The sequence below is a fragment of the Cynocephalus volans genome, chromosome 6 (genome assembly GCF_027409185.1).
Source record: "Cynocephalus volans isolate mCynVol1 chromosome 6, mCynVol1.pri, whole genome shotgun sequence".
Classification (NCBI taxonomy): Eukaryota; Metazoa; Chordata; class Mammalia; order Dermoptera; family Cynocephalidae; genus Cynocephalus; species Cynocephalus volans.
This window is the reverse complement of record NC_084465.1, coordinates 92,235,943-92,249,041: the sequence shown is the minus strand read 5'-3', so window position 1 is coordinate 92,249,041 and position 13,099 is coordinate 92,235,943. Positions and strand designations below refer to the sequence as shown.

At 39.9% G+C, this 13,099-nt stretch overlaps 1 protein-coding gene across 2 annotated transcripts in view; it reads left to right on the top strand.

Moving 5' to 3' along the window:
• The first annotated feature begins 203 nt into the window (after positions 1 to 203).
• Positions 204 to 13,099, top strand: part of SCRN1 (secernin 1) — a 58,438-nt gene continuing 45,542 nt past the window's right edge. Inside the window, exon 1 of one of the 2 annotated variants that reach the window (XM_063098829.1) lies at positions 204 to 651. The gene's annotated coding sequence lies outside the window, so the exon portion shown is untranslated. Of the gene's footprint in view, positions 652 to 1,094; positions 1,144 to 13,099 lie in introns of those variants that run through there. The other variant, XM_063098830.1, reaches the window with a different exon arrangement.

The following is a 13,099-nucleotide window of genomic DNA, read 5'->3' as shown; positions in this document are numbered from 1 at the left end:
GCTGTGTAACCTTGGACGAGTTACTTAAACTCTTTGAGCCACAATGCCCAAGTACCCGGCATAAGGTTTGGCGTATCAACATGGTACAGGACGGCACCTTTAAAACCAGGGAATAGACTTGGACATATGAGTCAGCAAGGTACAGGACACATTTTTCCGCGGGGAAATCTCATTTAGGCACGAGACCCGGACACAGCAACCAAAGGACGGGGTCGAGGGGGAGGCGCCAGGACTGGTTTCTTAAAGCTCAGGTTCTCCCCGTAGAGAAAGCCGCGATCAAGCAACAGAACTCGAGCAGAGGGCTTTCCTCGGCGAGATCCGCCTTCTCCTCCGCTCCTCCTCCTCCCCGGCCCCTCCCCTCCCAGGCGGGCGCCGCGCTGCGGCCAGACGCGGAGGGTGCGTTGAGGCTCCCGGCCCGGGTAGGGGAGGCGGAGGGGTGGGCCCGCGCTCACGTGACTCGGCCAGCTGTTAGCAGGGGGCGGCGGGCCCCGGCGCCGGGAGTCTAGGGAGGGGAAGCGCCCGGAGGCCGCCTCCGCCACTGCAGCTGCAGCCCCCGATGTCGCCGCAGTGAGCCGGCCGCAGCAGCACCCGCACCCTCGTGGCCGCAGCCTCAGCACCGCAGAGCCGAGCCCGGAGCCCGTCGCCCGGCAGGTGAGGGCGGTGGGCCGCCACTGGGAGCGCAGGGCGTTTGCAGCGCCGCTTCCCCGGCGGGCTTACCCTGATCCGCCATCGCCGTCCCCCGGGCCTCGTCGCCTCTCTCTGTGCCTCCGAACTCGCGGGTAGCTCTCCCCGCGGTGCCGGCTCGGGTAGGCTGTGGAATCAGAGGAGAGGGGGCCTCGGCCTGGGTCCGAGGGCTGCGGGGGCGCAGGAGAGGGACGCCGCAACCAGCGGCGCGGTCACTGCAGCCTGGTGGGAACCTGCCCCCGCCCTCCACACCCCAACCCCATCCTCCCCCACCTCCCTTTAACTCATGTCACTCCTCAGGCTGCTATTCTTGTGTTTCCTTTTCCTGGCAGCTCAGTTGCTGCCCGCTGGGGCGTGTGCCCGTGCGGCCGCCACCCGCCACCCCTGGCGCGCTCCCGGGGGTCGGGGCTGGCCCGGGCGCATCGCGGGTGGCAGAGCGAGCCCGACACCTTTCCGCAGGTAACGCACCCGCGGCGATCACCGCGGCCCCGCGTCCTGGGGTCCGCCCTCCCCTCGAGGGCCAGCGCGCGGGCTGGGCCGACGGTCTCGTCTACGCGGGCCGCGCGTGGCACTTGACACGACTTCCCCCACTCCGCACCTGCAGCGTTCTTCCGGGGCTCCCAGCAGGTTAACGGGAGGGTGCTGGGGCACTTAGGGATAAAAGGCACCGCGTGTTTCCGATGTGATTGTCCATTCAGTCTGCCTCTGCCTCCTCGGTCCGCTTTTCTGTCGCGGCGCCGATTATTTGACGACATCACTCGTGAGGTCTGTGACGAGTGTGGTCTGCAAAGCAGGAGAACGCTTGAACTTTAGGGAATTGGCGAGAACTCAGATTAAGGGGATAACTGTGCATTAAATCCATGTGCATCTAAGGAAACTGTCATTTGCCCGACCTGGAAGGGTTCTGTTAAGTGCTTTCCTGGATTTTCTAGCTTGCAAGAGCCTTGAATTACGCTTGTGCGCAGCATCCCGGTGTGTGTGTGTGTACGTGTGTACTGTGTACCGAGCCTGGTTAGAAGCCGCGTCAGTTGAGGAGGAAATCTGGGTTAATTCAAAATGGCAGCAGGAAAAACCAGGCCAGGCGGAAGCAGCGCAGACCACAGCCAACAGCACTGCCCCTGACCCAAGCCTTGGTGAGGAATTAGCGGGAGGGAAGGCTCTCCTGGGTGTCTAGGGAGTGATTCTTGGAGCCGGCTAGATTTTAGGGTGTTGCAGGGGCCTGGGGGATGTTTAAGTGGAAAGTTTGGGGAGCTGTCATTATTTTTCCTAACTTACCAAAGACTTTTACAAAACATAATTAAAACTCTGCGATTTTGAAATGATTTTCTCTAGGCTCAACTACAGTCGACTGTGTGGCTGCTGATGTCAGTTTGATGCACAACTTCAATGTTGTTTGTACCCACAAGCGGCTCTTAAAAGAGATGAGTGTATAGTGTAAACATCATCCAGGAACAGTGCACGTAACACATACCAGGTTCTTAGAGCAAGTTTCACTGGAAGAAGTGATTTATGATTTAGCACCATGAGCAAGCACCCAGGCACCCGGGAATGACAAATCCTTGAAGGATGACTCATTTTAGGATTTTTTTTTTTTTTTTTCACAGCCTTCTCCTTTTCACTGTGGTGATGCCAGCCATCTTGTCTTTTAGGAAGGAGGAAATGCATGAGGAGGCAAGGGCTTTGGGGAAGATGGGAGAGAAGACAATGAGCACTAAGATCAGGGGTGGCAGAGCTGGAGGCAGCCCAGTGAGCATGCTGTCAATCCCCTGTACAGCAAGAAGGCTGAATCAGGCAGGGAGAACGAACCACCAAGGTCATATAGCCCACTGGCAACTGGCAGTGAGGACCCAAGTCAGGGTTCCACATGCCCCCTTTCAAATCCTGGGGAAAAAGGGCAAACCCATCACTATTAGGATGGCAAACACTTTAAGCAACAGGAAACCAAACTGTAACATGAATTTAAAAATCTATAGATGTTTAAAGTAAGTGATTATACCTTAGTTTCGTAATTCAAGCCCATTTTACTTCTTAAGCTGTGTCTATCTCAAGTTCACATTTTCCAGTGATGAGACTGCTTCTATATTTAAGAAGCAAAAACATACTTTTAGTAAAAATCTTTGAGGTGAGAAGTGCATTCTTGGATTAAAAATTTTGTTGTTTGTGTTTGTATAGAACCCTTAAGCCAGTTTCTTTTGAAAAGAAACCATAGGGGGCCATGCGTCTAATTTTTAAAAAATGTATCTAAATTTAAGTACAAGTAAATAACAACCCTATTTTAAATTAACTTTGGAGCAGCACTGAAGACATAGGCTTTTTCTACAATTTGAATTTGAATTTTTCAAGTTATGAATCAGTGACCCCAGATCTACTAACACAGAACTAGAAATTGTGATGGTTAGTGTTTGCGCAGAGGTGGTGAGGATATGGAAAGTGTTTCTTCTGGGCATCCTGTACCTTCACAGCTAGTGATGTGCAGAGAGAGAAGGTGGCAGGAGGCAGGGAATATGGAGAATGACTTGATACAGTGGAGTGGATAGGAGCTAGGTATGGATAGACATGTTGATGAGAAGACAGATGCTAATGCTATACACGCCATTAAAAAAATAATTTGCATTACAGCATCAATGTGAAGATATGCCAAAGATATATAAAATAACAAGTTTTAAAAATACATAAACACATGCAATTTGTGTTTGTTTGAGAGCAATAAAAAATACAGATAAACAAAAGTTATTTTTAAAAACTCACTGTTTTCATTGGAGTGGGAGTCTAGGTCTGTTGCTAATTGGGTAGCCACTAACCACATATAGGCTATTAAGCACTTGAAAGATGGCTAGTCTGAATTGAGATGTGTTATGAGTGTAAAATACATACCAGATTTCAAAAATTTAATACAAGAAAATAATTTATCTAATAATTTTATATCAATTTTATATCAGAGTCATTTAGATACATTGGGTTAAATAAAATATATTAAAAATAGTTTCACCAGTTTCTCTTTACTTTTTAAAATGTGGCTACTAGAAAATATAAAATTGCACATGTGGCTTGTATCTGTCTTGCATTATATATCTATTGGACATCGTTGGGCTAGGTCATTAACAGGAAGTGGACGTTGGTTGAGGCTGTTTATAGAACTGGGCATGTAAGGAGAAGCTTGAACAGAAACTGGAAGGGGGATAGGATGGATGCAGAATGATTATAAGGAGTTGAGCGACCAGGGACACTTTGTAGATGAAGACGGGGAATATATAGTGGGCTGGAACTCCTGGGTTGTGAGCCCTTATAATGCAGAATAAGCAGACTATGTGGTGGCCTAGGATTCATGGTCAATGGAATCAGGGTTGGCCGGGATTATGGTGGTGAGACTTCAGCTAGGATGGTGAAAGGGCAGCGCTGACATAACTGCACACTGCATTGGAAAGTAACTTCCCCATCCTGACATGTCTGTGTTCACACATCCAACTAGATGAATGGGTCCCAGTACAGAGAGAGGGCCCCAGGCTGCAAGTTAGGGGCTCTGGGTCCCAGCTCTGGTTTTGCCTCTAATTAGGAGTGTGGTCTTGAGCAAGTCACTTATCAGTCTCCTTCTTTTAAAATGGAATGAACAAGAGCTGTCCACCAACTTTATGGTCATTTCCATGGGATGAAGTATTGCATATTAGACACAAGGGGTTATTAGAATTTACATTAATTTATTAAAACACTACATACTGAGATAACTATTACTTTTATACTTGTCCGTAAGAGAACAACAAGAAAATGAGCAGCCTTCCTCTGGTTCTGTTAATATAAATGCTCTTACTGATTTCACAGAAGCTGACATTTTTGTACTTGACTTTAATAAAATTCTTGCTGGCTTGAACATCAAAATGGGTGGTCACATTCAAGGATGTATCTGCACATATCTTCATTTGTGAAAGCAACACAAGATACACATAAAAGGTATGGATGCTTAATTTAAAGGACCATTACATTTAGCTTCCTATGTCTCTATCTGGAGATGTTCCCTGAAGCTGGACAAAAATTGTATATTTGTTAAAGATTCCATTTGGTACTTTTACTCCCACATTGTGCAATCTAGGGATTGATGGTAACAATCAATGAGTTTATAGACATAAAGCTTCAAGCACAGTACTTAACAGTTGGCCCACTTTTTCCTTTATTCCAGTGGATTGGATAGTAGGGGAACTTGAAGGAAAGTGTAAATAATTAAATAAAGTAATTTACATTATGGTGTGAATTGTTAGACATCTCCAAAGGGTAATTTTGTCCTGAAAAGTAACTGAGTAATACAAATCACATTTAGTTTGTTAGATTTGGCCAAATTAGCCAAAGTATTATACCTACACCCTTGTCAAGATTGGATATTATCAAACTTTTAAGTCTTTGTTAACCTTATTTATTTAAATGGTACCTTATTTTAATTTGTAGTTCTTTAATTGTGAGTGAGACTGAATATTTTTTAGTAAGTATTTTGTCTATTTGTATTAATTTTTTTGAACTGGTGTTTATGTACTTTGTATATTTTTCCTTTGGGCAGTCATCTTTTTCACATTGATATAGGAGCTCTTCTTATGTTAGGGACACTATCTTTTTCTCATATATGTTGCAAATGTATTTTTCAGTTTTTCATTTAAAAATTTTAGCCCCATAAGAAGTTTTAAGTTATTTTATAATTAATTCTATAATATTTTTCTTTGTGAGTTATTGAGTTTATTTTATTTTAGTTTAGTTTTGCTTTCATAGGCTTTTCCCTCTCTAATATTTTTTAAAATTCAGATGTTTTGTATTTTTATGGTTTCATTTGTAAAAATTAAACATTTGAATTATAATAATTTATTTGGGATTAGGAATGAGTTAGGGATTTGGACAGATTTCTTCTCTCCTTTCTTCATCCTATGTAATACTATCTTAGCACTATTTATTGTCTTACGTATCTTTCACCTCAGTATCAAATTTAGCCTTCATCATACACTAATTTTCCACATTATATGACTATATTTTAGGACTCTTTTCTCTGTTAATCTATTTTTGCTTCAGTATCAAACCATCTTTTTATATTTATTCTTTTAATTTTAAAATTTATTTATTTTAAAAATTTTGTTTGAATTTTTTAATTAAAATTTTTTTAATTTTTAATTTTTATTTTATTAAAAATTTTATTAAAAGTCTTATTCAGATTTTTCTGAAAATCCTGTTTGCATATTAATTACTCCCATATTGACTTTATAGATTAATTTAGGGAGGATGAACACCTCCATATAATACTGAATCTTTCCAGCAAAGAACAGGAATATTTTCCTGCCCTTCAAATCTTCTCCCATATCCCCTTAAAGACTTACAGGTTTCTTCATTGAGATTTGTGCATCTCTCTTTAGTAAACTTACCAGAAAATGGTCAGAACCGCTATAAAGAAAACTATAGAATTCTAATGATGGACTTAAAGAAAAAGCTCACACTGAGGCAGAGATGCTTTCTGCCCTTGTTTAGGAAGATGGAGTCAGGGCAGCCTGGTTGTTCAGAGCATTGTGGAGTCTGAATTCCCACTCTTGTATTTTCTTGTTATTCAACTCTGGGCAAGTTACTTCACCATTCTTAACCTTAGTTTTCTCATCTGTAAAATGAGGATAATAATAGCTGTGTGATGGGGTTACTGTGAAGGCTAAGAGCTTACATCCACACATGTATTTATATATTGCTTAGCATTTTTATTTTTATTTTTTTTGGTGGCTGTCTGGTACAGGGATCTGAACCTTTAGCCTTGGTGTTAGAACACCACTGTCTAACCAGGTGAGCTAACCATAGTGAATGCTTATGTTCTAACATAAAATTTTAGATTTTATGATTGTGATTATTTTAATTACCCCTATCAAATGAATCTGTAAATTCAGTATAATTCCAATCATGGGCCCAGAGGAACTCTGGAAACACTTTGCCAATTAAAAAAAAAGTTTGACTGGGAGACAAATCAGCAAAAAGCCAGGAAATGTAGAAAGGAGTCACTGGGAGTAAGGAAGGCTATTACTTGCTTTATGTCTGAGGTAGATCAGCCACAGCCCTCTAGCATTTGTGCCTACCCTGTACTAGGTGAGAACCGTATCCTTTTCCACCATTCTGTGTGTCTCTTCTACCCTCACTCCCATACCTACCCCAAACCGAGCCTTCTATGGAAGGTTCTTCTCAGCAGCTCTTAGGCATGGGTTATGAAGCTCTTGTTGATGGAGGGAATGGCTAAGACCCTGTGCTCCTGTTCCCCTTGTGACAGATGAGGTTCCTGAGGTCCAAGAAGATAAGATGTGATGTTATGTATATTAGTCACGTTTACCTGTCCGCCCTAACTCAGAAGCTCCCAGTGTCGTTAGGGTCCCCACCCAGTCTGGGATAGGGCTGAGGTGAACTGGACAGAATGTCAGGTCACCCAGTTAGGGTGACTGAAAGGGAGGGAGCTCAGGGCTTCCCTGCTTGACCTCATTTGAAACTGGGAGAAGGAACTTGAGGTGGTTCATGGTCTCTCCTCCTGTTCTTAATTATTATATATTTAACCTAAATTTCCCGGTGCTTAATCTACTCCCCTAAGTGAGCTAGGCATCTTTGAATGCTCCCATAAGCATTTCTGATCATTGTTTTAAGTCAGGTTACTACCTTCCGCTCTTGGTTGTATCCACGAACACCTCTTCTTCTAGGTGGTAAAGACATTGAGAACATCATCTCAGCTCCTTTTTCCCTCAGGTTGAACATAGTGCTTGTAGGTAGTTAGGGGCTTAAGCTACATGTTGGTAGTTCATCTGACCTCTTAAAAATCCTAATTAAAATTATGGGGTGATCAAAAGCTCTCCTGATTATCTTTTTCTCCGCTCTCTTAAAGTAAAACCTTTGTGTATTTTTTTTTATTGCACTTAATAGTGCCTTACTGACCTGAAAGAATTAATGAAATGTCTTAAAGTGTCCATAAGCACTAATATAATCAGATTTAAAAAATAGTTAAAAAGCCAATAAAGTAATATGACCTTGCTGTAAAAAATTTTAAAACTACGTAAGTAGATACAGTAAAATTTAAACTTTCTATCCCTGTATCCCCACCATTACTCTCTATCCCAACTCTGTTAGCTGTTAATCCTTCCAGGTCCTTTTCTATCCATTTATGTGTCTATCTGTGTATCTATATGTACCTGTGTGTCTATGTGTCTATCTTTCTATCTACCTACCTACACATTGTATATACTTATATTTACATAAATATATATGTACAGATACATATGTGATATATATGTGAGGGTACTTCAAAAAGTTCATGGAAAAATGGAATTAAAAGATAGTACAAATCTTTCCATGAACTTTTTGAAGTATCCTCATACATACCAATATATTTGTATGTATCTATATAGGTTCCTTTTTGATAATAAAATGAGGTAAATTTGCTAATGATAAAATACAGCAAATAACTCTAGCATTAATGAATAGTTGCAAAGTAGTTTTTAATTCTGTTTTGCTAGACATAGGTAACTCTGGTTTTATAACAGCGAGATTTAAATCTTACTTTATTTTTTCTATAGGAAAAGAATATTTAGCTATTTTTTCACAGCAACAGGAAGTTCAATGGCCAACTACCATTTTAAGAATGAATTGGAAAGATTTTTTTTTAAATACCAGTTTACAGAGTTAACAGGTACATATCAAATCACGTTAATTGAAACAGATCAGAGCAGACAATCACTGTTTAGATGGGAGAGGAAGACAGATGGTGGGAATAGAAAGGTCATAATTTAAAGCAACCTTGCCAAATTAGTGGATACAATGGCAGCAATGTCAGAAAAAAGAACAGAAGGAAATGAAAGGACCCTAGATGTGGTTTGCTCAGTAGCTCCCAGGTATTTCCCACAGAGAATGCTTTTGGCAGCTAAACACATGCCTGCCTTTTTCAGTCCCATTCTTCTTCCTTTATCTCCATTGTCATTGCAATCCTAGAACCCCACTCTTTAAGAACAAGTTAAGGGAACAAATCTTTATTGAATTTATCTCTATTCCAGACACTCTGCATATATTATCTCATTTAATCTCTTTTAACTGTACATGGTTGACATCTTGGCCCCATTTTACAGATGAAGAACTTAGTAAGTTGAGGAACAGCACCTGGAATCTGGGTCTGTCTGACTTTCTTAAAAAGCCATAATGTAATCTCTTAGAGTAATTATCCTGACTGCACAAGTCTAACCTACATCATTAATGTGATACAAGTCATTGTCTTTCTTTCTTTATATTACTATGGAAGATGGAAAACTGTCTTCCAACCTGCCCTCTATAGTCAAACATCTTCCTTACAATGAACTTGATTTGACTATATTTTCCTACTTTGGCCACCTTGAGTGAAAAATGAATCTTACTTAAATTGTTTTTCTACTCCTTCCTGCATTTTTTTTTTAATGGTTGTATCCAGGAGGAAAAGATACCATTCAATTTATTTCTCCTATTCTCTTCACTTTGAAATCCCTAGAAGAGCTCTTGTGTTATGGATGTGCATGCAGCCTGCATTTTTAAAAAGTGGAACTGCATTTTAACCACACCAGAAAGGTGCGCAGAGGATCACTGGCTGCAGGGGAGTTTTTGTATGTAGTCTTCGAATTCAGTTGTGTCTCAACACTGAATGTACACAGAATAATAAGAAATACGTATCTACACTGTTATTTTTCAAGTATATAAGGATTCTGTTGTCATTGGAGTACATACAAAGTCATTGGAAGTGTTACTAAATTCATAACATATATTCATTACATATTTTTCCCAACAAATTATAATGACTGTTATGTGGGAGTGTCCATGAAAATTTTTTGACATTAAAAAATTGGGAAATGTTATACAAGAATGTTTTGTATTATAGAGAAATTCTGGAATGACTTGAAGAATGCATTTGTTAAGTGATCCAGTTACCTATGAATAAATGTAGATTTGAAGCACAAAATTCCATTGAACTATAGCAAACTCTACATTTCATTAGTTACTAGTCTGTCACATGAATCAAGACTTTATTTATTTATTTTTTTTTATTTATTTTTTTTTTTCAAGACTTTAAATTAGACATTTTTCTTTAATTCATATGTCTCATTGTGACCATATTTTGCAAATGAGGCAGAATGAGATGTGGCCAAAAGGTAAAACTAATTCATTTGCCTTGGCTGAGCTGTGAGGTTCCCTCCCACCCTGAATCTGTGCCTTACTGCAGGGACATATTTATTAGCTGCAATGAATTGGATAACAGATTATGTGGGTTGCAACTGTTGCTTTTCTTTTTTAAAAAAATATTTTTTATGACAAATTCTATGTTTTCATGTGGAAAATTTGAAAATACCTGAATATATGGAGGTTAAGAAATTGTCTATAAATCTATGATCCAGAGGTACTATTACTCTTAAAATTTTGTCGCATTTCTTTATGATCTTTTTTGCATCTATCTAGATAATATATATAATTTGAGTGATACCATATATAAATTTATGTGACCTCTTTTCATTTCATCAGTTTTTTCCCATGAATTTATATATTTCCCAGCTTTCCATTATATATATATGATAGCCAATTAAAAATAATAAATGTTTTGTTTTTTGATTCTTATGATCATCTAAGTGGCTGTATTTGGGTGAGAGAAGGGTGTATACTAGCAATAGTCCAGTAAATTAGCAGGAATTATGGTCAAGTTGAGTAGTCATTAATTTCCTGGGATTTTGGTTTTTCAATTTTTAAATAGATGCTCTTTTCATTTTCTTATCTCTAATCACCTAAACTGTAGCATTTTTGGAATGGAATAACAAATCAGTTTGTGGTAATTTCAGTCATTAATATTCTGAGGCTAGTTCTTATCAGGTCCTCGTGATTTAGAAATACTCGATGGATATCACACACCAGTCTGAACTGGCTGCATCAGAATCACCTGGACATTTGTTAAAAATATCCTTCCTGTGATCTCAGCTTGGAGCTACTGAGTCAGAATCTCCAAGGAGGGGGTGTGTAGGAATCTGCCATTTTAACGAGCTCCCCAGACTATTTCGATGCTTGTCTAAATCTGAATAACATGGATTGAACCACAGTATGGGAGAACCTTGTTAAAATCAGATTTGCTGATCTTTTTCTCGGATTGAAAATGAAATTTATTTACTCCCTTCCCCTTTATTTGCTCAACAAACATTTATTAAGATCTTATTATGTGCTGGTCTCTGTGCTAGGTGCCAGGGAAATAAGGATTTACATGAATCCTTGCCCTCATGGGACTCACAGTCCAATGAGCAGAGATAGATGTTTTAAAACTTGAAGAAAAGAAATGAAGCAAAGTTAGAGGGAACTGAGGCTCTCCTCTTCCCCCTCAGTGCATGAACTAAGCCAAACTAAAATCCCTCCCCATCCTTCCTACCTCAATATTCCTTCCTCAGGGTGGTATCTGAGCCCCCAAATAAATTCCTCATAAGTAGAAACTCAAAAAAAAAAAAATTCCTTGTATTAGATCTAACCTTAAAATAATTTTAAATATATTATTATGGGCTTTAATTTTTAAATGTTATTTATTATAGAAAATTTCAAGCATCTACAAAAGTAAACAGTAGAGCAAACCCCACGTACCCATCACCCAGCTCTGACAATTTTTGTTCCATAGCCTGTCTTGTTTCATCCAGGCGCTCACCCTTTCTCCCCATCCTGCATATAAAGTATGTATCTCTAAAAAATATAGGGTATTTGTATAGACATAACTACAGCACCGTGATAATATCTAAGACATTATCAAGTCATTCCTTAATATTGTCAAGTGTCCAATCAGTGTTCACACTAACTCCAGTTATCTTATAAAATTTCTGTATAGTTTGTTTAAATCAGGATCCATATACATTCTGCTCATTGCAGTTGGTGGATATATTTCAGTAATGTTGTGTCTCAATCTTTTCTTTTTTTTTTTTTTTGTAGTTTTGTTGTTGTTGACAAAATTAGCTTTATCTTATGTTTTCCATAGTCTGGATTTTGTGGATCGCGTCCCCATGGTGTCATTTGTATTCCCTGTAAATTAATGGTTAGATCTAGAGATATGACCCTTTAAATACATTTTAGTTACACTTTGGCACTTGAGTGCGTCTGATATGCCAAGGGCAAACCATTGGCCACACAGTGAAGGAACATAATAGGGATTGGTGCAGACCTGGCAAATGCATCACCAGTGAGTAGTGGGAGGGAGGAAAATGAACATTTATTGAGTGCAGCCATAGTGCAAGGTGCTTTCCGTGCACTCTCATATAAACCCAAGTGCTGTATTGTGTATGGGGGATTAGTTCATTTGCATATGAGGAAACTCTAGCTCAGAGTTAGTGGGTCAAGTCAGGATGGGAACTGAAGTCTGTGTGTTTCTAAAGCATGTCATTTTCTTGCCCCTATACACATAGGGCTAAAAGGCTAGACAGGCATTGTAAATGATTGCAACTGAACAGAGGTCATGAGAGGTGACCCTCTCACTGGCCTCGGTGTCGGGGGTGGAGGGGACAGTGGGGAGTACAGGCCTGTTGAGAAGAGTCACTGCCCAATTCCAGTCTTACTGTCATGCAGGAATGTGGACTCAGTGTTGCCAGACCTTTGATTTTTCAGTAGAAGCCACATAACTGAATGTCTGTGGGAAATCTCTAGATCTTAAAATGTTAGCTGATAATTCAGATTTCTAAAAAACACTATCTGGCGCAACACTTTGGTCCAAAGCAAACAAATCTGCAGTTTTCCACCCCTGTCCCACCGCATGGAATGTGCTGCAGGGACATGTATCAGCTGAAGGCTGGCACTGAAGACCCCAGGAGTTAACTGTCAGAGGTAGGTATTGCCCTCGAAATTAGAGAAAGGGAGTGTTAAGCAGCTCTTAACAGGTTGTGGAGTCCTGAAGCTTTATGCTCTATTGTATTATGCTTTCAATGAAAAACTTAGAATCTTTGATGAGTCTGAGCTAATTTATATACATGACTTTCATCAGTTGGCATTTACATCATAAATTTTAGTTAGATAATTCTTTTCTCGAACACTTCATTTATTCCTTCCTATTTCAATAGAAGATTTTCAACAGAAAAATCAATTTATAAATGAGTATCATTCGTCCTATTTTCAGTTCAGCAGAAATGGAAGTAATTTAAAAAATGAGTTTGTTAATAAACTCATAATAAAATATAATAAAATAATTTCTTCTTTGTTTTTCCGGAAGGTGGCAATTCAAAGAAATTGTATTTATGCTTACTCAGTCTGCTCAGTAAAGCTGGGAGCATGGAGAGTAGGGTAGCTTAGCTGGATATTTGGATTTCATTCTTTGTGTAAGTAAAGGCCGTTTGTCACAATTATTTGTGATAGTTAATAAGCCTATAGCTTATACAGACAGTCATTTTCTTCCTCTCAGGCAACTCAAGGC